The sequence below is a fragment of the Tursiops truncatus genome, chromosome 14 (assembly GCF_011762595.2).
Source record: "Tursiops truncatus isolate mTurTru1 chromosome 14, mTurTru1.mat.Y, whole genome shotgun sequence".
Taxonomy (NCBI): Eukaryota; Metazoa; Chordata; class Mammalia; order Artiodactyla; family Delphinidae; genus Tursiops; species Tursiops truncatus.
In genome coordinates, this window is record NC_047047.1 from 84,377,581 (window position 1) to 84,404,854 (window position 27,274).

At 39.1% G+C, this 27,274-nt stretch overlaps 1 long non-coding RNA gene across 1 annotated transcript; it reads left to right on the top strand.

The window, feature by feature from the left end:
* The first annotated feature begins 911 nt into the window (after nucleotides 1–911).
* Nucleotides 912–3,506, top strand: LOC141276417 (uncharacterized). Its single transcript, XR_012325918.1, has 3 exons — nucleotides 912–957; nucleotides 2,304–2,409; nucleotides 3,464–3,506. It is a non-coding gene; the product is annotated as an uncharacterized lncRNA (long non-coding RNA).
* Nucleotides 3,507–27,274: the final 23,768 nt, after the last annotated feature.

Genomic DNA, 27,274 nt, shown 5'->3' on the forward strand with positions numbered 1-27,274 from the left:
GTTGATAATATATTTTTCCCTCACAATCAAAATGACATATTTAGAGCCCACCTTGCTTTATGCTGAGGAAGAAGCAAGTGTTTCCTTCTTTGTGCCGCAAAAAATTTTATTTTAGAAAAAAGTGATTTTTTTTTAACATTAGCAATCAATTATTCTAAAAGTCATGAATTCCTTAAATTATCTCTCATTTTTGTGAGATTAAATGATCACAAGCAGGTTAAAGAAAGTAAGAAAACTTAATTCTACAAAGTTTGATGTGTATTTATGGCGTGTACTCTATAGAATTATCTATTTTCACTTTTCTTAGCAGGTTGAGGCATCAGCAAATAAATATAAAGCAAGTGAGGATTTTCTTCTCCACCACTTCATGCTCCTCACCAGCATGCTTTCCGTGCGAAGACCTGTGCCTATTTGTCTCACACACCCAGCTCTTTTGAAGGGGCTGGTAGGCAAGCAGGACAAGGCTTTCTCACTGGTTACCCCTCAATTGTGTGTCAGGATCACGTGGGGACCCTTTAAACATGATGCCCACCTTCCACACCAGAGCCTCTAAGTGCTTGTTCCGAATGGGGCCCTGCATCGGTATTTTAAAAACTCTCTAAATGGTTTTATTATGCAGCTAGGGTTAAAAAACACCGAGCTGATAAAATATAGGAGGGTGGGGAAAAAGAAAGAGTAAATGCAAACTGCAAAAGAGATCAATGGAATTTTAATGGAGCTCTTTTGAAAATGATAGGTGTTTGTTTATTTGTTTGCTTTATCTTTTCCACTTGTCTCCATTCACACGTAGAGTATTGGCAAAGTCTTTCGCTATGATCTTTATTTCTCCAGGAGAGGGTGATGATATCAGTATTTTCTGGAGTTGGGGTATATAAATTTGTAAAGACCTTCAGTATTTTACCTAAACCCAAAGAGGTGCTCCTCTTTGAATAAAGCTAAGATGGTGAAAAAAAGCAGGTAAGATACCCTTCTTAACGATGTTCTCAATGGGTGTTGTCTCCTCACCTGCTCATTAGGGTGATCCTAGAACATGTGTACCAGTGGCCCTTTAAAATGCATTTCCTAACAAAAATGTAGATACAGAGAACAGAGTACGCGTTACCAGAGGGGAAAGGGGAGTGGCAAAATGGGTGAAGGGGAGCAACTTTATGGTGACAGATGGAAACTAAATTTTTGGTGGTGAACATGTGGCAGGGTATACAGAAGTAGAAATATAATGTACACATAAAACATATAATGTTATGAATCAAAATTGCCTCAATTAAAAAAAATACAATTCATACCGAAAAATATGTTTTCTAATGCCCTTAGGGAATATTTAAATTTCAAGTGTAAAATGTTTTAATTTTACTTGCCGTACTCTTGGTCAATTCTTGAAGTTTTCTTAAAATTGAACCACATTATTTATTAATTTTAAAAATACAAGAAAAACAATTTACATTTTACCTGACACTCTACTGATAAATTCTAATGATATATATCCACCCACACACAGCATATATAGACCATATACGTACACATATAGTACAAATATATATATAAATATTTATACGTCTATGTATAAATATACATCAGATAGTATCCAGGAAACTTCAACAAGTTGCTTTCCGTTTGTGTTTTCTGCCTTAGTCAGTTTGGGCTGCTATGACAACATACCAAAGACTGGGTGACTTATAAACAACAGAAATTTGTTTCTCACAGTTTTGGAGGCTGAAAGTCTGATATCAGAGTGGTAGCCTGGTTGGGAGAGGGCCCTCTTCCCGATGGCAAATGGCAGACTTCTTGTGTCCTCACCTGGTGGGAGGGCCAAGGGAGCATGCTGGGGCCTCTTTTATAAGGAAACTAATCTCACTCATGACCTAATCACCTCCCAGAGGCCCCATCTCCAAATACCATCACCTTGAGTCTTAGGGTATAAACATATGGATTTGAGGGGACACAACCATTCAGACCATAGCATTACCTGTTTCAGTCAAATGCCCCCAATGCTAACAGAAACTTGAACTCTAATCAGAAATCCAATTAACAGCCTCAACAGTAAGCACATTGTCCCAAGTAACTGGAAGTCTGTAGGTAAGAAAAGCTCTAGTGATTGGCTCAGCCCGGGAATCTGATTCTATTTCTCTGTCAATGTCCTGACTCACTCTTCAGGCTATGTAGATGTTACTCTCAGCCAGTGGCTGCAGCAGTTCTGGGTATCAGGCCGTCAACAGAGATTCCATTTGAGGAGATATCAGTGACCCTACCTACGGTATATTTCCTCTCATTGGATTTGCCATGATTGGTTTATGTGCTTATTACAGAACCGGCTCTGGTGGCCTGAAGAATGCCATCCACTGGGCCGTAGCCTGGTTCCCGAGTCACTCCCTGACAAGGATGGATGCGATTACCAGCATCACATTTAATAAGGTATTGCTCTATGCTGGATCCAGAGTCATTCTGCAGACCCCGTAGCTGCAATACCCTGGGGGCACAGAAACCTACAAAATTCAACTTAAAGGGCCCACAAGAGAACCAGGCACTCTCCAGCAACCAAGTCTGAAGTTTAGAAGGAACTCACATTTGGGGCTCTATATTTGGGATCCTTAGTGTGTGTTTGCTACACAATAAGAAAGCAGGTCTGTGGGCACAGACCCACATGCAAAATTCACATGTAAGCGGTGGGGTGGGAGGAAAGGATGGTTGGAATATTAAGTGAGCGTTATTCTTGGGAGAGGTTGCAGATGGTGAAAAATATTGCTTTTCAGATCATGGTCTAAAGGTTTGCATCAGAATCACCAGCCGTCCTTGTAAAAATTCAGATTCCTGGGTCCCAAGTCAGGACTTCACTGAGTCAAATGCTCAGGAGTGGAGCTCAGCCAGCTGTCTTTTTCACCAGACCCCCAAGTGGACCTGAGGCAGGCTGAGGAAGAAGGTGTCCCCCACCTGCCAGGAAAGCCCTTCATTCCTAACACTGTGTGATTCCAGGAATGGGAGACTATGTTTTTCTAAGTCCATTTTTCTTATTGGTTTATGAATGTAGCACCGGTTCAAGTGTCTTTAGGCCCCAACTTTGTTTAAAATGGGCAAATTGATTTCTTATTCCAGGAAAACTACACATAAAAAGGGTCGTATGGCTTCTTTGACATCAGTTTTTTAACATAACAAACTGTTTTGATAAATTGAGGGCCTCCAAATCAAAGCCATCTGGGCAGTGCTTGGACTGCAAGGGCAGAAGGTGTGTGAGTAATTGGCCAAGAGTTCAAACACTAGAGTAATTCTAGAGGAGAGACAGGCAGATCTGAAGAGCCCAGCTAGCTTATCTGCCTTACTGACCCCATTACTGTTAAACACTGGAGTTGCTCATTCATCACAAGACTAAAGCATAATGAGACTAAAATGAAAATTCCAATGGTACTTAGAGAAGAGAATTACGTTCCTTTATAGTGAAATAACTAATAGGTCATGCATAACAAATGTATAGATTTAATGTTTTACAGAAAGAGAGGAATGCCCTTCTTCTCAGCACGTGTAAGTGTGTGTGAGCTGCAGGGTAGATACAGTGAATGGTGGGTGAGTATCATATGAGAAGGTCTAGGTGATCAAAGCAATTCAGTCTTAAAACATTGACAGAGAGGCTGCCTTGTCTGTGACCCCAAATTTCAACCTACCTGTAAAAATTGCATTTTTTAAAGAAAATGTATCAATCAGTATGCCATACTTTTGTTCACTATATTCTGTGGATTAGCTATATCGTTGTGTGGTACAGATTTCGGAGTGCAGTGCCTCAGTGCACCTATTGCTAACTATTGGGAAACTTTGGGGCAATTGCTTAACTCTTTTTAGTTTAAATTTTTCATCTAAAAAATGAGGATAATAATATGTCTCTCAGGATTGATTTGAGAATTAAGTAAATTAATACATATAAATCTCTTGGGATAGAGCCTCGTACATAGAAAGCCACCAACATTTAGATATGCTTTCTAGTAAAATTATGCATAATATATATGTTGGTAAAACATTTTCATATTAGGAAAATTTTGTGAGCATTTTTGGTTATTTTTAGAAGAGTTATTTTTAAACCTACACCTGTGTCAATGGGAGTGACCTTCATCATCAGATTTGCCTAAGAATCCAAACAATTAGAAATTCCATATACTATTAAACTTATATAGGTCCAATTTTTTTTCTCACTATACCATAGAGCAATGGTTCTCAAACATATTGGTCTCAAGTATCCTTTGAGTTTTATTTATGTGGATTATATCTATCAGTATATACCATATTAGTAATTAAAACTGAAAAATTAAAAAAATATATTATTAATTTATTTTTAAAAATAATAAATGTATTACATGTTAGCATAAATACAATTTTGAATGAAAAATGACTTTTTTCAAGACAGAATTAGCAAGAAGAGTGACACTGTTTTACATATTATGTATCTCTTTAATATTTCTTCATAGAAATGAAGAGGATTGTTATATTTCCTGTTGTATTCAATCTGTTGCAACATGCAGATATGTAGTTGGAAAAAGGAAGGGTATTTTAATAATCTTTTCATGTAAATGTGGAGAGTCTTACTTTTTAGAAATGTCCATATTACAATCCGTTGGTATGTCTTGCACTCTAAATGCATCTTTTCCCCATGCATAATTTTGTAACATCTTGCATTGATCATTTGAAAAATTGTTGGCTCACTTGAATTATACAGCCCTTGCAAATATTAACACATTTTATTGCACATTATTAGAAAATCACATTGACTATTTTCACCAGCAATTTCATCAGAAAATTCTCAACTTATTGGGAGGCTGTCAGAATCACAGTGGCTGATTTGAGTTTTCCAAAAATTATCATTTTCTCTTCAGAGCTTGAACTTTATGTTTAGCAACAAAAATTGCTAATTGATTTTCTTGAAGTGACAGGCTGCTGCTGCTCATTTGTAAGAATATGTCTGACACTCAAGCTCCACAATCAAAGTTTGCTGTCACAGGTTCTTTTCAGTAAATATGGTGTTCCATGAGAAAAGGGGGCTAGTTTAGCTTGTAACTTAAACAGTCACACAAACGATTCCCTAGAGACAAACTTTGTGCCTTCATACACAGCAGAAGTGCTTTATGTGACCTTCCCATTTCCTCACAGAGAATATTTGAAAGATATGAACTAAAAGATCAGATTTAACAAAAGTAATACCTTTGCTGATTAATCAAGTGTATTCTAAAGTATATCTGGCACTTTTTATTGTAACATGTTTCAATGACCACAGATACAGTATGTGCAAATGCCTTGATTCAGGTTAAAATGCCAACATGTTTTGCCACCATTGCTTAGAGGCCACCACTGAGAAAAGGCACTTAATGTATTATGAAAACAGTAGTGTCTGCCTGTACTCCTGAAAGTGTCTCAGGGATGCCAAGGGTCTGCAGACCTCACCTGAGACCCACTGTGTCCTGCTCTCTCTGACCTTTCTGAGCTATTTCATTAGGCTGTCAGCAACTAGGGATCAGTATTAATGCTTTATGTGTTTTTTTGTGTACCTAGTACCTCATGTTATCAAAGAAAAGAATGAGTGAGTAAATGAAGAAATGAAAGAACAAACGGATGAATGAATGAACTTAGCTCTAGTTGTGCTATACTTTTTTCTGTTCCTCAAACAGGTAAAGATTACTCCTTGTTCAGGGTGTTTTGGTTACCACCTCCTTCTGCCCGAGTGTTCCTTCTGATATTTGAATGTCAGGCTCTTCTTATTATACAATCTCAGCTCAAACATCATAGGCATCTCCCAATTCCTCAAATTAAAATAGCCACCCAACACCCCATTTCTATCCCCATGTTCTGCTTCTTTACATATATCACCATTGAATATATTTGTATTTTAGCACCCAGCACATGATAGTCATTTAGCAAATATTTTTGAATGAACAGATAAATGAGTAGAGCAGCTAATTCATTCAACAGGTACTTATTAAGCATCTACTGTTTGCAAGGGACTATTAATATAAGTTCTTTGCTCTCAGCAAACTTACAGTATAATGTGTAGGAGGGCAGACAATAAACAAAAAAGTGATCAATGCGAAATAACAATTGTGCTGTTTTTTAAGAAGCAATACAAGTTTAATGTAAGTATATGAGGTAGAATGACATCTTTACAGGGTCTATCCTGGTTTCCCCAAGGAGGTGTTGACTAAGATAAGACTACAAGGATGAGTAGGCATTAACTACTGAGGGGAGAAAGGTGGCCCAGGATCCCGCCAAGGGGAAGTGTTGTACCTTAGGGCTCTTGTAATGTTCGTAAACTTTTCATGTCTTTTTTTCTTCAGACACACTGTCATCCTTCCTATCTTCCAAGAAAGTGGCCTGAGTCTTAAGTATCTTTCTACCTTTGTGACACCTAGTAGAGCCCTGAGCACAGATTAACACAACCACGTGTGTGTGGTTGCTTGGAGTACAGGCATCATAGCATCCCTGGAAATCTGTCCTCACCCACGTGATGGTGATTTGCATAATCATGCATTTTCCCATCATCTTCTTGTTGTCAGATCAGTCCTGTGTATTTATCTTCAGATGAGACTTTTCTCAGAATCCATGCTCTCCCTCCCCCTTTTTCTCCATTGCCTCCACTATTCTCCAGATGTGCTCTACAGCAAATCAATCTTCATTTCTTTACCATTATCAGCCCATCCATAAATCAGTCTTGCCCACTCAGTGGTTAGTGTGACAAGGCCTCCAACTGTCCATGGCCTGCAAATGGTGTCGCTTTTTTTAGCTTCTCATCGCCAGCTGTTCCTGGAGCACTGGAGCCCCTGCGTTTTCGACAAGTGTCTCATGTGTGAAACCACTTCTCTATTTTTCCCCCTTTCTTATTCCTTGCTCCTGACAGCCACCCACAGAGCTTCAACCCAGCCATTTATCTGGAGTGCACCTAGCACATGTCCACGGCTGGCTCTTAGGGAATAAAAGACGACTTTCAGTAAATCATATCTGTAAGGAGACCCATAAATCTGGTCCTTGCCTTGAACACATCAATCGTTACTGTCATGAATAGTGCAAGCCTGAGTCGTTTGGTCTGCCCACTAACTTTGGACCCAGTCACTGACTGGCTATAATTGAATGGGGAGGATGTCTTGGAGGGGATTGTACTCTAGAAAATTGGTGTCTTCTGGAATAAATGGTGAATTAGGCTCAATTCAGGGAAATGGTAGTGAACTCAGTGAGCCCTCACCTGCCTGCCCATCCTGCTAATATAGTGACGGGCACACTTGCTCCTGTGACGCAAAGGTTACGCCTTGTTCAAAGTGTGCAAGGACATGTCAAGTTTGGAGGAGAGAACTGATTACAAAAGCTCCATTCTTTGTTTCTGCAGCATTTAGGACTTCAGCACTAGTTCCCATCACAACAGTACAGCAGTAGTTTCATAAATATCCTAACAGAAAAGACGCAGGTCAGGCAGACCTGTTTTAGCATGCTAACACTGGCTCTTCCTTGAGGCTGCATTATTGCATCTGTAAAGTGACAACTGGAAAACCTGCTTTGTCTTGTTGTCTCAAGGATTAATTATACTAATACTTTTGAAGCTCTGAACACAGGGTCTGGATGTTACAAGTATTTAATATGTTTGTTACATGACTTCATGTTCATAAACCTGGTAGCTCCTTTGGTTGGATGGATAAATGACTTGCTGTCCCTCATGTGGTATCTGCCAGGGGAAGGCATAGGTGAGGGAGGGTTTAGGCTGCATCTGTCATATCGTCCAGCCCTTCGGTCATTTACACTTACTAAAGATGAGGCCACAGCTGTCGGTAGAGATTTGAAGCAGTTGACCTTGAACTAACATGGTGACATTGGGACCAAAATATGTTTTCTTGCATGCAGAAACACCTCAAACAATTATCAGCAGTTCCATCTTTTTGCCTCACAAAATAGCATGAGGCCCCTCCACTAAGCTTGGATGGAGGAATGAGAGGAGGGCATTGGAAATGAAGATCATTTTCCAATTGGGGCTCTGGGCTGGCTTTTCCCCCTTATATTCAGTCTTGCCCACACTATTGCCACTGGGTCTTAGCACGTAGGGTAGAGCTATAGCCAAGGTCTCCTCTCTCTTCTAATATCTTCTTACCATATGGCAGAGGCAACGTAAATGGGTACCCCACATCCCAAGTCTTTCAAGGACACAGGCATGAAAAAATAAGAAAGCTTTTATATGATAAGATTATAAAAATTAGTGGACATAATCTGCCACATCCTTTTTGCTGGTTTCCCTTTGTTTTACTGCATTTTTCAGTTCTGTCCTCTGATGCTTCAGCACCATGGAAGCCAGGTGGCCCGACCCCAAGACAAGGGAGGGTCATCTGATCTGCTTTGAGCTAATATGAGCAATAATAAAATTCTATTATAATCTCACGTTAAGATTTGAGGTTTATTGGATACCACAGCAGAGACTAAACAAACGATCCTGACCAATATACCATTATGAAAAGAAATCTATATTTTTTCTATGAAGTATTGTTTCAGCTACATCTGAGGACAGAGATATAACAAATATTGTTTATTTAGGGTTTAACACACATAGAAATATAGACCATTCAACAGTCACAACCCATCTATATGCTCCATGTGGAAACCAAAGTTTTACAAGTGCCAGAGAAAGTAATAAGACCAGGAGGTATTCTGGCCCTTCTCTGTGTTCATTCCTTAAACTGCCCTTGGGTTTCTTATGGGGCATGTCAGATACAAGATTATCTGTCTCCCCCCAAATGTTATTTTCTTTCCTGCTACAGTGTGCACTTGGCCTTCTCATTTCCAGGCCAAGAAAGAACACTCTACATTTACTGCACAGTTTGAATTCATATTACTCTAGTACTGTTCCACATGTATACTCCACTTACGAGTGTGTGTATGCATTGACTAGGGCCTCCATAACAGCCTCCCACGCACTAGGCAGCTTAAGCAACAGAAGTTAATTTCCTCAAAGTTCTGGAGATGGGAAGTCTGAGATCAAGGTGTCTGTAGGTTTGGTCTCTCCTTGGCTTGTAGATGGTGGCCTTCTCACAGGGCCTCACATGGTTGTCCCCCTGTGCACACGCCCCTGGTATCCCTCTTACAAGAACACTAATCAGATTGGATTAGGACCCACACAAACAACCTCATTTAAACTTAATTACCTCTTGAAAGGCCCTATTTCCATGTAGTCACATTCTGTGGTACTGGCGGGAGGGGTGGTGGGTAGTGTTATGAATTTGGGGAGGGACACAGTTCTGTCCATAACAGCGTGGCAGATTGAAAAGTAGTCACATTTCTTCACACCCCTGCCAGTATGCACACCCTTTGCAAGTCCTGCCATCCGAAGGAGGCTTTTCTTTCTAACTCCTTGAGTCTGGGCCAGACTTGTGACTTGCTTTGGCCAAGAGGATGCAGCAGAGGTGACAGTGTGCTGGCTTTGAGCCTGGCCTCAGGAGGCCTTGCCCGCTTCTACTCACTGTCTTGAAAGGCCACCCTGGTATAAAATGGAGCTCAGATTGCCTGTTGGTGGGTGAGAGATGACATGGAAGAGAAATGATGGCTCAGCCAAGACCAGGCCATGCTGACCAGCCAGCCCAGCCCCATCGTGGATCTGCCTGGGTCATGACCAGTTGACTGCAGATTCGGGCAGTGCCCAGCTGGGAGCAGAAGAATGGCTGAGCCTACCTTAGACCTATAGTTGGGTAACTACTTATTGCCTTAAGCCACTGGGTTTTGTTTTTGTGCTTTACTCCAGGTTACTGTGGCCATAGATCACCGATATTATGATTATAATAATTAGAAGGTCCTGTTTAGCCAAAGGGATTTCCCATTTAGAGCATCTTTACTTATGTAAAGATTTGATTTTATTTGTAATTTGATTTTCACAATTCTCCTTCAAGTAGGTATTTATTCATGCAACCATTTTGCCTAAAAGGATTGTCTGCATTTGACTACTTTAAGTAATTCCAGAGGGGTCGCACACGAGTAAGGAATGAAGCCCGTTCCCAGACCTCCAGGGTCTGATCGGGGTGGGAAGATGCTTTACTTTAAGCGTTGCCTTCGTCTCTCCCAGTCTCCCCTATAGCAGTTAGTGGCGCTAAGAAGAATCACTGAGAAATCTCCCCTGAATGGTTAAGAAAACTAAGCCTTTACTTTCAGGATTTGTCTATTTTTTCTTTTCCTTTGTTGTAATTAATAAATATAGGAGACCTGAATAGTAACCTCCACATGTGGGGTTTGGACTTATCCACAACTCTTTCCATCTTAAAAAACTACGTCAGAAAAAAAGAGCTAAATTTTATTAGAGGGGGGCATATTTTTCCTAATATGAAGTGGGAATTTCTTAAAACCTTTCTGGAGGACAAGATTCAAGGCATGTGCGTTCACTAGAGGCATGCAGGAGGTGATTGCAGAGAGTGTGTCTGAAGATACGTCACTCCACTCTCCCTCAGGGTTACCTTCTCAGGCTTCAGCCCCAGTGATGGAGGGCTGTGACCTCACAAGTGAGAAAGATTCATCAAACATGAGGGAGAGCAGAATTCACTTCCTGTGACAACCTTTTTATGACCAGTTGTGTTGCCTGACTTTGAAAAAGAAAACAATTCATTCCAATATTTCCACTTATGGGCAGAAACATAAATGCTAATGTTTTTAACACCACTTTTTATCTATTATTTTTTCCCAATTTTACTGAGATACAATTGACATAGAATATTGTGTACATTTAAGATGTACCTTTTAAATCAACACATAGTATCTGCCTTTAGATTCAATGAATCAAATGTCAAATTTTTCTTGAAACAGATTTCTGTTTCTGGTTGATACAGCTCAAGGCCAGCTGGGGGCATGAGCCACTATTTAAAATGAAAAATTTTAAGTGAGGGACTAAGAACAGCAGGGGTGAACCACAGTGGAAAAATTAAGCAGCAAACTTTCACTCCTTTCCATCTTGATTCCACACATTCCTTTCTCAGTTAACTTGATTACTTTCGTATTCTCTCGTTCGACAATTTATTAATAAATTGCCGTCCATTTTTATCCTAATTCAACAACGACTCCTGGAGTGAGTTCAAAACCAGTGAATTTATAATGACTGGTTGTGTTGCTAAGTACATGAGTAGACACCATCATATATAATTCTACCATATTTCATGGTGGAAGTGAGAGAAATTTCCTTTCACTTACATAAAAACCCTATAATTCTTCCAAAAGCCAAGTAGCAAAACCCCAGAAAAGACTGAATAGCTAGCACACCACTAAAAGCTCTTATTACTAACAGTGGAGTGGAAGCATGGCTAATGACAGCCAACTGACACTTGACAAAATTAAATCCATTCCCTAAAATTGTTGCTAGGTTCTGGCAGCCATTAATTTGCAGCTCCAGGAAAATTATAGCTGGGCTACTTTCCTTAATTGAAATTAGCAATCTTTATGTGTAGGGAAAGAGTGGGACTGCCATTTGTGTTTCTAATTCTAACTCAAGACAGTTATGTTAATAGCAATTTTTAACCAACATGTGAGGAGAACTCTGGCATTTTAACTTCAGCTATCTGACATGGGGGAGAAAATGAACCTCAGAGGACAGGTGTCATGGATGTGGGTGAAGGTGCATCAGTGATACCCTTGACGAAGACAGACCAGAAAGCTTGCTGCAAACTCTGCAGACAATTCACTCTACATCCTTTCCAAATAACGTTCTTTGAGTTGTGTTGTGGCTTTAGACTATTGATTTTCGTCTGTCATATTTACAGTATATAGAATATAAATCTAAAATATGGACAAACTGAATGTACTTATATGTCATTTGAAGGTTTCATGGGAGCACTTTTTATAGAAGTTAAGTACATAGGAATTAGATCTTGTCTGGAGAAGGTGTAAGTTTGTGTTTGTTTGGTAATAATAGATGAAGCAAAGTTTTGCAGTTTTGGTCAAACCCCACTCAAACTCTTCTTCCCATCTCCTTGGAGAAAGAGTCCTTTCCAGAGGTCACCAATGGTCACAAAGCCAGTGACCTAGACAAAGATACCTTACATCTTAATGGCCTTGTTCATATGAAGAGAGGAATTGGGGATATATCATGTATTAAGTGCCTATCACGTGCATGTGCTACCTACTTTTTCTTAGGTCACATAATTTAGTACTCACGGTTACTGTGACCATTAATGTCACTTGTCAAATTGGTTAGACAACGGTGCCCAGTTGTTCGGTCAAATACTGGTCTAGATGTTGCTATGAAATACTTTTTAGATGAGATTTACATTTAAATCAGTGTGGATGGGCCTCTTCTGATCGGTTGAAGACCTTAAGTGAAAAAAGGATGGAAATCCCCCAAGAAAGAAACCAGTCTGCCTCCATTGCTTTTGGACCTACCTGAGTTGCAACATCACCTCTGCTCCGTGTCTCCAGCTGGCCTGCATGCATTAAAACATTTGGATTTGCCATCCCCACAACTGTGTAAACCAATCCCTTGAAAACTCTCTCTCTCTAGTGGTTCTGCTTCTCTGGAGGACCCTGACTAATACAGTTATCTCTTATTATTCCTGGTTTACAGTTATGAAAACAGAGGCACTGAGAGGTGACTTGACTTTCCCAAGATCAAAAAGTGGAGTCAATATTCAAATTCAGACTTCCTGCCCAGTTCTCTGCTGGAGTTGGAATGCCGGAGCAACCCGGCTATAATTTGTATGAAGAGATCCCAGCAGCCTAGCTGTTGGTGTCAGGAGAGTTTTCCACAAGAAGCAAGCACCGGGTAAGAGAACCTCATTTGAAAGGAGTATCTGAAAGCAGTAGAGGACTCTGGAGTTCACACTAATAGCTCCTCTGGACATAGAGGGATGCTTGGATTTGTCAGAGGGAACTTAGGGTACAGAGGGAATTTCTGAGGAAATTTATGGAGATGGAGCAAGTGTGACATGCCCAGGGAACCATGAATGATTAGATAGAATTGGAAGTAATATGGCAGTCAGGCAAAAATATCTACACTTGATTCATGCATTTGCAAGGTGTTTATTGACTACTCAGGCACACTGTGGAGCTCCTGGAAAAAAAAGAGCAAAAATATAGAGGACATAGTCTAGTGGGGAAGATGCACATCAAATAAATTATTACAGATATAATCAGGTTATCACAGGTGTGATGAATACTGTGAAGGTAGCTTTCATAGGTTAAGAAGACAAGCCTTGTCTGGAGTGTCAGGAACTGCGTCTTAAAGGAAGTAGTATCTTAAGGAGGAGGATAATGGTTCTTAAACTCCTTCCCAGTGTGAGCTACACAGAGTAGACATGTTCTACTGCTAAATGGAGTAGTTTCGATTCTTTTTTCCAACTGGCAGAAACATATTTAATGAATGGAGAGGATTTTTTCACTTCCAGATTTTCCTTCCATATATATTTTTAATTGTGGCACCTGCTAGTACTTCTCTGTGCTAGCAGATGACAAATGAATGAACACGTTGTAGATGAATATTAATGGAAAACTTTAAATAATGAATCATACTTATTTAGACATCATACTTATTTACTTATTTATTTTATGTCATCATTATTGTTTTGTGTTGTGGGACCATGTGCTTTTTTTTTTTTTTTTAATGCATACTAACATTGTCCTAGTTGACAGAATGGAGTTACACATACAAATGTCACCATGTTCTGCAAGATGCATGGAGAGCCAAATTCGAGGAACACTGTGAATGGCAATAGGAGTCATGTGAATTTTCTTCACAGGAAAGAAATGGGATAGAAAATCCTAACATTTACCAACCACTTTCTATGTGCCAGGACTTGCATGTGTATGACCTTACTTGTCCTTTACAACAGTACAAGGAGGTGGGCAACAGCATCATCCCTCTCTGAGATGAGAAAAGTGAGACTTAGAGTCACTGACTGGCCCAAGGTCAAATTATTAGCACTTGGCAGACAGTTTGAAGTCAGGCATTCTAATCCAAGATGTCTGTGTTAAATAGAATCAGTAGAATACCTATTTATTCATCTATCTATAACCTACATATAACATATATGCATATATAATATATATACATGTATGTACAGAGAGAGAGAGAGAGAGATAATAGCTCATAGGATTGTGGGTTGGCAGTTCCAAAACCTTCAGGGCAGTCCAGCAGATTGGAAACTCAGGCAGGGTTTCTATGTTACATTCTTGAAGATAATTTCTTCTTCTCTGGGAATCCCAATTCTTTGCTCTTTAGTCTATCCACTGATTGAATGAGGCCACTCACATTACAGAGGGCGATCTGCTTTACTCAAAGGCTACTGATTTAAATGTTAATTACATCTGAAAAATAGCTTCCTAGCAACACACAGTCTAGAGTTTGACCAAACTCCTGGGCACCAGAAGTCTATCCAAGTTGGCAATAAAATTAACCAAAACCATACCTTCCCTAAAATGACTGGGTTGTACCTCCTAAGACTTTGGTGTAGAACTGCTTAGGCTGACTCTGACTTGGGAATGTGGTCTCAGATGCTTGTGTGGACCCTGTGTGCTCATGCCTCTGTGCCGGATGAAGGGTGGATTCCTTTACAAACTGCTTCCTCCCTCAGTTACACCCGCCTAACACTTCTCATGAAATCTTTCCTTCCTACGTCCTCTGTCACATGCAGTTTCTCTGGTTTCTATGTTTGCCTCTTGCCCCAACCTGGTTCAGTGACACTGCCTCCACAACCACTATTTTTCACCCTCACCTTTGGCTCTGGAGTGCTGCCCTGAGTCACCTTCAGTGGACCCTCTGCAGACCCCAGAGCCCCGCCCAGCCTAGTCTTCAGAATCCCCCCGGGCCCTGTGTCTCCAGGCAGTTTGAACAGATCTTCCTAAATCAGATTCTCCACTGCAACTTCTTGCAAACTGAGGCATTTGAACGGGAGCCTTTCCGAAGAATATGCCTGGGTGGTTTAAGGGAATCACTTTCCAGATATTCAACATTCATATTACTCTTTCCTTAGTTGATCCACCTGAAGATGGACCTGAGAGGGAGATTTTACTCTTGAACTTTCCCTTTTCATAATCTCTTTTTCATATTTTTCATATTTTATGAGAGAAAAGCATGAATCTCAAGTGTCCCTTTGGAGTTTAACACTATTAGGGGCTGAAGGAAGCACAATTCGGTAATTCCTTTAATTAAAGCATCTAGTTGTCCCCCAACCCAATCCCTCTCATTAAGAGATGCTTTTGCGATAAAAGTTTACTTTTTTTTTTTTTTTTTCGGTACGTGAGCCTCTCACTGTTGTGGCCTCTCCCGTTGCGGAGCACAGGCTCCGGACGCGCAGGCTCAGCGGCCATGGCTCACGGGCCATGGGATCTTGCCAGACCGGGGCACGAACCCGTGTTCCCTGCATCGGCAGGCAGACTCTCAACCACTGCGCCACCAGGGAAGCCCCAAAATTTACTTTTTATGTTAATAATTACTCATAAAATTTTAATACCTTTATGCTTTACTGTTCGCTTGCATACTACTAATATTTTTAATAATAATTCAACCAGAATAAATTTTTAAGCATTTTATGCCCATAGTTATAAGGACATGAAAATATTAATCTTAATTTTCATATATCTTTTTATTTAAGTATAATAGGGAATGTTAATAAGAGCCTGTCAAGCACGAAAGCATATTGTACTAAGATAAAATTTTTGTGAAAAGGAGAAATAAAATACCAGCCCCAGGGGAAGAGGAACAGGTAAAATATTGGACTGGTAAAGGAAGAGCTTGTTAAATGATGAGTTTCTATGGTATTTAGGTTCCACTGGAAACTTTTAGCCTGAGATAATCATCTTATTTTAAAGTACCCATGTTTTAATATATTGGAAACCATTTCTTTTGCAATTGTATAATTTATAATAAACATTTTAAATATAACAAAATATATGACACATCATGTAGAATTTTAAAGTACTTTTCGTGGCATATGAGCAGAAATTTGGAGGAATGCTGCCCCTCTTCTCACGCCTCCAGCTCTCCAGCCACAGCACTCAATGCCATGTGGCACCACGCTGCACCACGTGGCCATATTCCACATCATACTACTTACCACGCAGCGCCACGCACTTCACGTCACACACGGCACACTCTCATTACTCACGTCCAAAAAGGAAGAAAAGTGAGAAACGGGGGCATGAATTCTTGAAGGAGTTTGGAAGATTTCAGAATCGAAGAACTGATTCAAAAATAACTTGTGTTTTAATATTTGGTAAAATGAGAATCCAGTTGGAAATCCAGGCTCACATCTGTGGACTTCCATTAACAAGGTTAATAAACGAATCTTTGTCTTCGTCTTTGGACAGGCGCCGGCTGCTCTGAAGGACAGGTTCTATTGTGTTTGTTCCAGTCTTCTGAGCACCCTGGGAACTGGCGAGGACAGTTCTTAGAATCTCCCCTTTATAGACTCAGATGGACCAAGTCACGCCTTAAGTCAAGTGGATCTCAAGTTTTAAGCTGCTATAATAGATATAATTTGGAAAACAAATACGCCACCTTTTCAAGTGTGTTTTCTCCTCGTTTCTCTTAGAATAGATTCTGGAAAGACACAAATTAGGCATTTTGCTTGGGTCATATTTTAACCTGGGAAACATCACATTATAATGATCAGACACAGAAATGGAAAAAAACTTTGTGAACTTTAAAAAATTTGCTAATTGCTCATTTTTTACTTTTCTTACTTCCTACTTTCAACACTATGAAAAGGTTGTTGTAAGAATATAGGTCCAGAAAAAGGGTGTGAAATTTTCGTGGATTATAACATTTCTGACAAATGAGTTAACCTCATTTTTTTCTTGGGCTGGGGCCAAATGACTTAAGAAAAAGAGTGAAATGTAGGCAAAGATGGAAGATCTATTTCGTGAAATGTCATAATATAGATGACTGATGGTTTTAAAAGATGTCTACAAATCCTTTGATATTTCTGCATTGAGAGGTGGGATTGATATTCCCTCCCCTGAGTCTGACTGCCTCTATGTGAAAGATCCCCCATAAGAACAGCCCATGAAATTCCTCATCAAAAATTAGAGCAAAATAAAATAGCTAGTTTAAGTCACTACATTTTGGGGACATCTTATTATGAGGCAACAGTAAGTCAATTGGTGACTATCATTTCTTAGATATCGTAGTAGACCTAAGTTTAAAACAGAGTTTTAGCTTTCCTATTTGTTAATATGAACATAAATGGAAAATAACAATGTGTAATTGCATTAATTGCCACATTTGGAAGCCTCTTCTCCTTTCTATTATTTCTGCTTGATTTTCCTGGAAAGCTAATATCCTGAAATTCTTTTTACTGTATACCTAGGCAGCAAAAAGCCTCACTGAATAGAAGAGTAACAGACGTTTACCCTCAAAAGGGACTCTGTGTCTAGTACTTAATTTTGCCTGGGTGTGGAGAATTGGAGGAGGGGGGTTGAGGGAGAGAGAATCTGTTTTGGCTGAGTCCCCATTCTCATTTGGTGCCAGCTCTCTCCCTTCTCAATCCAGGATGGTCAAACTAAGTCTCACTGCTGAGTCCTTGAGCAGTATCTTAGCAAATCCCCTGGGATGCTGCTGCAGGGAAAACATGTTAGCTGAGAACATCTGCATTTCCTAGCTGCCTGACTAAAAAGAATTCAAAGGACACATGAGCCATACTGGACATTATGTTCTCTTTGTAGATATGAAAGATGATAGTGGGAAAACTAAGATAATGACTAGTCTTCAGCCTTGGAGGAAAAAATGGAGTTGTGGCCTTTCCAAATATTTTTTCATTCTGGAAAGGCAAACATAAGCAGGATAGTTACTACCGGCTCTTAGCCTGGTCCCAGGTAGCTTTTCTATATATTCAACCAAGGTTTGCTTTCTCCTTTCTCTCCATCTCTCTCTTTCTTTCTGTCTTTTTAAAGTTTTCCCCATAAATATGAGTTATTTTTCACAATGAAAGGAGGAAGTTTTCATTTTTGCAATAAACCACATCGGTTTATTTCAATTTTGAGTTCAATTGTTTTTTCCATTTTGAAGATTATTTTGTAAAAAGAGGATAGAGGAAGTCATAAACCCATGTTATTCATCCATCAATTGATTATTTTAATTTTTCCAATTGTTGGAGGAGAGTGTCCACCAAGAGAATGGTGTAAGATCATAACATAAAGGAGGTGGCCAAGTAGGGAACTAGTTTGTGTCTGTCTTTGAAATGATTTGAAAATAACCATTCCTTTCTGAGAGCATATGGTGGTCAAATTTCTGTTCCCCTTCTTTCTAAAAGATGACACCCTACTGTTCCAATCACACATAATTGGTATCAATATATTGTTAAAGTGTTGCAACTTACATGCTCAAAGCTGACTTACCCAAACCACATCCATGATCCAGCAGGGAAAGGTCAAGCCATTTGTTTTCAGAAAGAGACACAGACTCACTTCTACTCACATTCCATTGGTACAATTTTGGCTCAGAGCTTGGAAATGAAGTCAGAGCTTGGAAATGAAGTCTGTAGCTGGATGATCACTGCCCTGCTGAAATATGTAGATTATGTTACTAAAAGTAATAAAGGAAGAATAGATTCTGGAGAACAATGAAAAATCTCTGCTCTGATCATGAACAATATGTCAACAGTCTTGGAAAAATAGAGCAACATGAGCAAAAGACCCTGGGTTCCTGTCCCTCCACATGGAACAAAGTTGCCTGTTGGCTCTGCATCGTCTTCTAACCTCTGTGTCTTAGTTGGCTAGGCTGTCATAACAAAATACCATAGCCTGGGTGATTTAAACATCAGAAATATATTTTATCATAGTGTTGGAGGTGGGAAAATCCAAAATCAAGGGTCAGTAAGATTTGGTTCCTGGTGGATACTCTCTTCTTGGTTGCTTCTGACTGTGTCCTCACAATTGTGGAGAGAGAGAGGGAGCTCTAAACTCTCTCCCTCTTCTTATAAGGCACAAATCCACTAACTCCATCATCGGACCCCACCCTCATGACCTCATCTAAGCCTTATTATCTCCCAAAGGCCCTGCCTCTAAATACCACCATATCAAGGGTTAGGGCTCAATATATGAATTTAGAGGGGACACAAATATTCAGTCCATAGCATGCTGTCTTGTTATATGATAGAGAATCAGTTTTTGCTGTGTCTGAGATAACACGTTTGCACTTATTTGCTGTACCAGCCTAATTTTGACAGAATACATGCTCCAAAATGAACATATTCCTCCTGATCTGGTTTACTCAGCATAGGACAGAGTAGGACTCACTTGAGTTCTAGAAGCTCTTCTATTAATGCTAACTTCATATAAACCTTATGCAGAGAATTATAACACACTGTTGTTCCCTAGTAAGCTTGCCGTGGACTACAGTCTATAAACCTGCCTATCAAAAGTTACTACTACATACAATTTTCTCCATGACAGTGTTGCAGTCTTAGATTTCTGGACTTCTGTAAATTGACATTAGATAATTCTCACATTAGTCATTTTTAGGATGATTGGCTATTTGGAAGTGTTTATTTCCTTCCCTTTCCTGCTCTTCAAAGAAATGAGGACACAAATGCACATTATCTCATAGTTCAGTGTAAAAAATATCCCTGGAACTATCTGATTCACACTCAGAGAAAAAAGGTCATTTACTAACTTGCTTTTTTTTAAAAAATTGTGTTCTCCTCAAAAGAAGTTCTATGCTCTTGCATTGTGAATGTGAGCTTACTTGGAAAAAGAGTCTTTATAGATGTCAACAAGTTAAGTTAAAATTAGGTCATACTCAATTAGGGTGGACACTAATCCAATGGCTTCCCTGTAAGAAGAGGGAAATTATGACACACAGACACAAGAGGAGTATGCCATGTGATGGTGGAAGGAGAGACTGAGTGGTGTGTCTCCAATCCAAGGAACACTGAATATCGTCAGTGACAGCAGAAGTTAGGACAAAGCAGGGAAGGATCCTCCCCTATAGGTGTCAGAGGGAACACTGCCCTGCTGACAACTTGATGTCATATTTCTGACCCCCAGAACTATGAGAAAAGTTTCTATTGGTTTAAGCCACCAAATTGTGGTTGTTTGTTATAGCAGCTCTAGGACACTAATAAGTAGAGTTTGAGGCTTGGACAAGTCAACCTCCCTAAACCTACTTAGATCACCTCTGAAATGGGAACAAAGATAGACTGCAGTTATGAAGAGGAAATGAAATAACATATGTAAAGCATCTCACACTATTCTTAACGCATAGAATCTGACTCAATGAGTATTAGCTCTCAGACTGTGGGAGTGGAGAGGCTGGGCAGAGAACTCTATTCCCATGTGTGGGTAGAGGTTTCCTTCATGGTTTTACAACAGCCCACTCACCATCTGTGAAGGTAATAGGAATAACAGCAACGGCCTCTATTTTTATAAACAAGGACTTGGGAGTAAATATCCTGTCCATTCTTGAATTTGCATGTGCCATATATTTCCCAAGAGTGCTTTATAACTAAAATATTCATGAGCAAATCATGTCTTCAATTTTCAAATCATATTTTGACCTGCAATAGTTTTTATTTTATGAAAAAAATCATAGAGTAATTGCAAGAAGGCTTTGTCTTTTTGAAAATTATAGCATGTATATGAATTTGATTAACTAAACTCTTCCTATTGGGTCAACTTTATGTTTATTTTAAAAATATTTAAATAATTGCATAATGTGATTACATAGATATAGGCTACAGAAAAGAATAAAAAGCAATTGCTTAGGGCTTGGATTATTCCATGGAAATGCTCAATGAAACATTTATTTAGTTATTTATTTTCATGGGGACATGATAATACTACATGTTGTGTGGACAGAAAAAATACCTTTTTTGAAGGCAGAAAATGTAATATGGAGACAAAAGGAAACTGTCATATTATGCGTTCCATTCATACGACAGGTGTTGTTGGAGGAGGTTTGCATTTTTACTCCTGGATAGGTAAGCATAAGTTCTTCATTTTACAAGAGGAAACACTAAAATTAGAGTTTAATTAAACTTCCCATCATTACTCATCTGCTAAATGGAAAAAAAATGAATTTGAAGCTGTCTTCTAACTCTCTATTATATTTTGTTGCCAGAAGGATTCCTGTGATGTAACTTACTGTGTTGGTCCTCCTGAAATAATTAGCTGGAAGAAGAGGTGTTTTCTTTCTACCCTCAGCATGGAGATTTATTATAAAGCAATATTAATTGTTTCATTAATTAATATTAATACTGACATATAGATTAATGAAGCAAGGTAGACATGACACCCAATAAACTCTTTTAAATGCACAGTGGTATTTTACAGAGCTGGCATTGATGGAGAGAGGGCGAAATGTGAAGTTTTCAACACATGCTGCTGAGATAATTGGTTATTTGAATGAAAAACAAATCAGCTTGCATCCCTACCTCATACCACACATACAAATCAATTCCAGATGGAGAAAACCTTCAATAGGAAAGGCAAACATTTTGAAACTTTTAGAACATCTTTATGCTCTTAAGTGATGAAAAGAATACAAAAATGTATCTCATTACATTAAAATTAAGAACTTTTATTAATTGAAACACATGAAAGACAAGCTATTACTTGGGGGAAAATCATTATGACATATGTAATCAAAAAGGTTTATTATTACAATGTATATTTAATTTTTTCTATGACTCCATGTGGAAAACACAAAACTCACCAGAAAAATAGGGGAAAATACAGTCATTTCCTATAAAAGAAACACAAATTATGAATAAATGTATGAAACGGTGTTCAACTTCATTAATAGTCATGAAAATGAGAATTCAAATCCTAAGTGTGTTACTACTTAACACCCAGGAGATTGGGGGAAGGCAGAAATAGTGTGGTAACATTAAGTGTTGGTGAGATACAGAGCAGCAGGAACTCTAATACCTTTCCTGGGGAACCATAAATTAGTCTCTCACCAGTGCCATAGTAAGGCTGAAGAGCTGTGTTATCTAAAATCCAGAAATTCTCCTTCTATATAGACACCCTAGAAAAACCTTAGCACAGAGAATTAAGATATGTAAACTCATAATCAAGGCATTGTTTTTAACAGCAAAATACTGGAAAACAACCACCCAAATGTCTATCAAATGTATAAGTAAACTGTGGACTAGTTGTATGATTAATCTAGTACAGAGTGACAGTTAATCAGCTACTTCTCCATACAGCAATATAGATGCATTGAGAAAATGTAATGATGGGCGAAATAGTGAAGAAAAGAATAATGCACATATTTAAGATTCCATTTGTATAAAGGCTAAAAGCTTGGAAATTACTAATATTATTATAATTATAGAATTATTCATTTGGGTAATAAATCTATAAGGAAAAATAAGGGAGGGATTAACACAACATAGAGGTAGTAATTATTCCAGGTTAGGAGAGGGTGAGACATTATGAGAAGTGAAAATAAGGGACTTTGAATCTGGTGGTGATTTTCTATTTCTGAAAGTTGGTGATGAACTCATAGTATTGAATTTATCATTATTATGTAAAAGTTAAATATGTATTTCCGTTCGCTTTGGTATGATATGTGTTTTTCTAGAATACCTTAAGATTTTGGAAGCCTTCCTAAGGAACACAGCCCTGCTGACACCTTGATTTTAGCTTTCTGATCTCCAGAATTGTAGGGATGAATTTGGGTTGTTTTTTTACCACTAAGTTTGTGTTATTCTGTTACAGCAGCAATAGGAAACTAATGAATACTGATGGTCTGTGCTTCCCTAAGATCCACTGTGTGAGGATTTAGATGGGGAAATGGTCCATTGTGTCTCTCTCCTGCTTCAAACCTTTTAGTGGACTCCTACTGGGGAGAGCAAAAAAAGGAACAGAAAGATGGGGAAAGGAGAAAACATGTAACCCGACCACACAGAAGGCCCTTCCTGGCCCTGGGACTCTGCAAATCCCACCCTTCTACCCTAAAAGCTCTTCTCTTCACTCTTCACCCTGCAAACTTCTACTCGCCCACCAGGTCCCGGCATCAATGTCACATCTTCAGAAGCATTTCCTGATTCTCCACCTCCTTAACACCACCACAAACATTTCCTCTTCTCATATCCTGTGATTTTCTCTTCCAGAGAACTTGAACAATTTGCAATGATGGCTCTATTTCTATGTGTTCGCTTCACATGCATCCCCATCTAGATGGTAGCTCCGTGAATGTCCTGCCCTGTTCACTCATGTCCTGTCCGCTTCGCCTTGGCACTGGACCCGAGGACACACTCGGGCATCTTTGCTCTAGCTTGCACACCTGGACAGAGGGACCCAGTTCTCTCTCTCTCTCCTTTTACCAACATGCAGCACTACAGAGTTGTTCCTGAAGTAACTCTGCATTTTTCCTATAGAGCTTGTGCCTTCAGACAGAGCTTTGGCAAAGTTATAAATTCAAGTGGTAGGTATCATGTTGAACTCAGAATGGCCCTCTCCCTCAGAATATTTTATGTCTGCTTCCTTCCTTCAGGAGTTCTCCCCTAGGAGCTCTTAAATCCTCAGGCAAATAAGCCTGCCTGAGCCTGCTCCACGAGGTTCCATGTGCTTGGTCAAGTACAAATCCCACTTTCTTTGCAAAAAGGAGTTCAAACACTCTACAGGTAAGACAGTGAGATGAGAAAATTTTAAATTTTAAAGGTAACATTTCTACCAATATTTCTGTGGCAATGTTGAATTAAAACTCTCGCTCGACAGTGAGGGATGTGTTTGCTAAGAGGTCCAACCATCCCTGGAGAGGAAGGAGCATCCTCCCCAGGGCAGAGGCTGTGCTGGGGATGGAGCATTGCTGAGCCGGGCTGGTTGCTGTCTACCCAGTGCACCTGAGCAGAGGGCTGAGCAGTTACCACCTCCCCTCTAACCACACCGAGGGAAGAGACATTTGTTTTATTTACAATAAACAACCAAGAAAACAGAATATGCATCATCCTGCAGGCCAGAATGTTACTTTCTGCTGTAATAAATGTTGCCCTATTTTTGAGAGCACACCGTGGAGAGGCATGGAAGTTTTCTCCCCTTCCCTGCAGTGCGTTGTAATTCCCCTGATTTGTAGCTATTTTCTGCAGCTGTGTAATGACTATAAAACTGGAAAAAAACATAAAACATGAAAGAAAGGTGTTGAAGTCAGCCTTAAGGTACTAAATTCCTGACAGCAGCTTGTAAAGCAGTCAGGAAATAGGTGCTCTGGAGTGCTGATGACGGTTGGGAGGTGGGTGGAAGGAGGTGCTGACATGGAGAGACCTTGGTAGGCTGCAGACTAACCAGGGTGCACTTTCCAGCTGGGTGGGAGCTGCAAGCCAGGCAGGGCCAGAGCCGCTCCTGTGATAGGTGGAGAACAGATAGCTTAATAGGCCATTCACCAGGTACACTATTAGTTTTCTCACCTCTTTTCTTTGGAGACTGGATGGAAATGCAAATGGAAAGACATATATTTAGGGTTTTTTTAAAAAAAAATATGAACCATATGGTTGATTTTTCTAACAGAGCACTTTTCTCCACTTTACATCACCATTAGTAGTGAGGTTCTTTTGAAAAGTGTTTTGACTATAAAAATACCAATTAACTTTTTCAAAATTAAAAGCAGGACAAGTTTATGAAAATATTTTTGTATAGAGTAAGTGTTTAGGATGGAAAGTTTTGTTCCTCTTGGTACTCTAGTAATATTTTTTTGCAATCCTCTCCACTGATTATTATAAGTGCATCTCATTCACCCTGAAACTGCCCCTCCCCCCCAATTGATTCTTCTAGCACCAGCAGGACAAGCGTTTCTAGACATTTTCTAGAAAAGCCAGACTCATCGTAGTGTGTGCAGGGTATGATTTCCTCAGGACTCCCATTTAATATCATAAGGTTGCCCTGGGGTGAACTGAATCATGCTATTGTTTGAGTCTAGTGGTAAAGACTTCCAAGTTGTAACAAGTTCTCATCTCCTGCTGAGGGCAGAGGTATATCTTGCTTCCATTTCCATGCTAGTTTTTTGACTAGTTCTGGAAAATACAACGTGAGTGAAATATGTTTGTTTCATTTGTTTGTCCCATCACAGGGCCATTCTCTGGGGTGTGGAGGAGACTTTTGGGCTTCTGATCAACATCCCTCCCCTTGGTTTTCTTTTCCGCTGATAGAACTTCCTCTTGGGACAGAGGTTTCAAAGCTAGATTCTTCCTTTCCCTGCTTCTGCAGCAGAGGGTGTCCATGGGACCTGGTTCTAGCCAATGATAAAGAAGAGAAACCAACAGAGGCACTTAGAGAAAGATTTGTCTCCATCACAAGGAGGACTCTCTTCTCTGTCATTGGGTGAAATTGTGTGAGGTTGTTGAAAGCCATTGAAATGGTCAGAATGATGACTGATTTTTCCAAACAAGAAACAAGATATTGATACATGGACCGACAACTTAGTGAACAGAAACCAAATGGAAGCAGGCAAGTTACTACTAGTGGGGATGATTCCAGGGAAGATAAACATGTGTCATTTTTAATAGTGAGCAACAGCCTCAGGTGTTCTCAGATTGTCATGGCTTCAGTTTTGTGCAATTTGCCTCCATCTGCTTGCCTCTACTTCCTGTTCTTAGCCTCCAAAGCTACTGGATGTTGAAGACTCTCTCTCAGAGTTTTTACTTCATATTATATCTTTCACTTAGTGCAAATTATTATTACTTTGGTTTCCTACTTTGTAACATTTTGTGTTCATTATCTTGGTTATCCAGTGTTTAGCTGATCTTGATAAATACCCTACCAGGTTCACCTGATCTTGAAAATGGGGCCTGTAATGTTAAAAATATATAGTTGGTCAGCCAGTACTTTGCTAAAGAGGAGAAGGAGGGTCACCATGATGCACGTGGAAGAGACAGTGACATAGGCACACAGGTACAGGACAGGATTTGGGGGTCAAACTTATCTCCTCAAAGATTTAAGAGAGTCTTGCATATAACATTTTATATATATATATATATATATATATATATATATATATATCCTACATATATATATCCTACATATATATATCCTATATATATATATATATATTTATATAGGCTTTGAGATGAGAATGAAATGACATGACATACATTTTGTACATAAGTATCATCTAGCTTATTTGACTCAGTAAATCTATCAGAAAACCAGCTTTTGATAATAACCGGAATAATACAACATCACTTTTGAAATGCTACGTACACTTGATAGTAAATATTAGGAGAATGATTTAATAGAGGAAAAAGTAGCCAAATGAACAATGGTAAGTTTTAGCTGATATCTCTAAAATCAGGTAATAAAATTTATCACTCTTAAGTTTATGATTATGGGTAGGTGGTTTAATATATGAAGCCAGAGACTTGATTTGGATAACATAATTTACATTAAATGCATTCCATTATCCATTATCACTTTGAGCCTTACTGATTCCTATGATATTTCATTAAATTTTTTAAAAAATCAACTGAATTCATATGCTCTTAATAGGATATATTACAGAAGGAAATTACAGAATTACCCAGACATTTAGAATTAAATAACTTTTACCAGAAGCTCGCTTTGGTAAGGCTGATATAAAGATAAGTTTCTGACAACAAATGAAAGATTTAGAAATTTATTGTAATAACAAAATATATAAAAAGATCTACAAAAAAAGCTGAATGGTTTTGGATAACTTAGAAACAATTTGTTTATGGTCACTGACCACAAATATAGTTATTTTCCAGCTTTTCCACTAAATCTACTTTTATTTTGAAATAATATCTCTATTTTGATATTTTCATAAAATACGGAGTTTAGAGAACAACAGTTTTGAAATTTCTGAAAAATGTTAATTTAATGGTAAATTTCTAGCAGTCTAGAGTAAAAGAATCCAAATTCCACCTGCTTATTAAGAGACTGTTAAGTATCAGGCCAATTCCTAGGTAGCTGTGGATATTTGAACATACGCCTGAAACTTTGGAAGTCACATTTCTGATTTTTTTTTATATATTTAAAATAAGATGGTGACCATGAGCTTGTGAGATTGTGGGGGTGTCCACACGTGAGAAAGAACAAATGAATAAATGAAGCACATTCTCTGTATTTTCACGCAAGGGCACCTCTTTTGATCACAATTAGCGTATTTATTTTCCTGAAACCATTGTTGGAGATTCCAACCCAATTCTGAATGAATGTTTGTGTACAGGGAAGATTATTCCCTCTTTGAAATCACCTATAATTCTCCGTTTGGCCCTGTGTTTCCTCATTCTCTACCTCGTGAGTTCTGCCACCCATTCCAGTTCCTCAGCCCCATTCCTCTCCCCTCCAAGGCTCATGGTTGTCATTCACGTGGAGCTGTTGTAACTGTCTCTCTGCTATCCTTTGTCCCTCT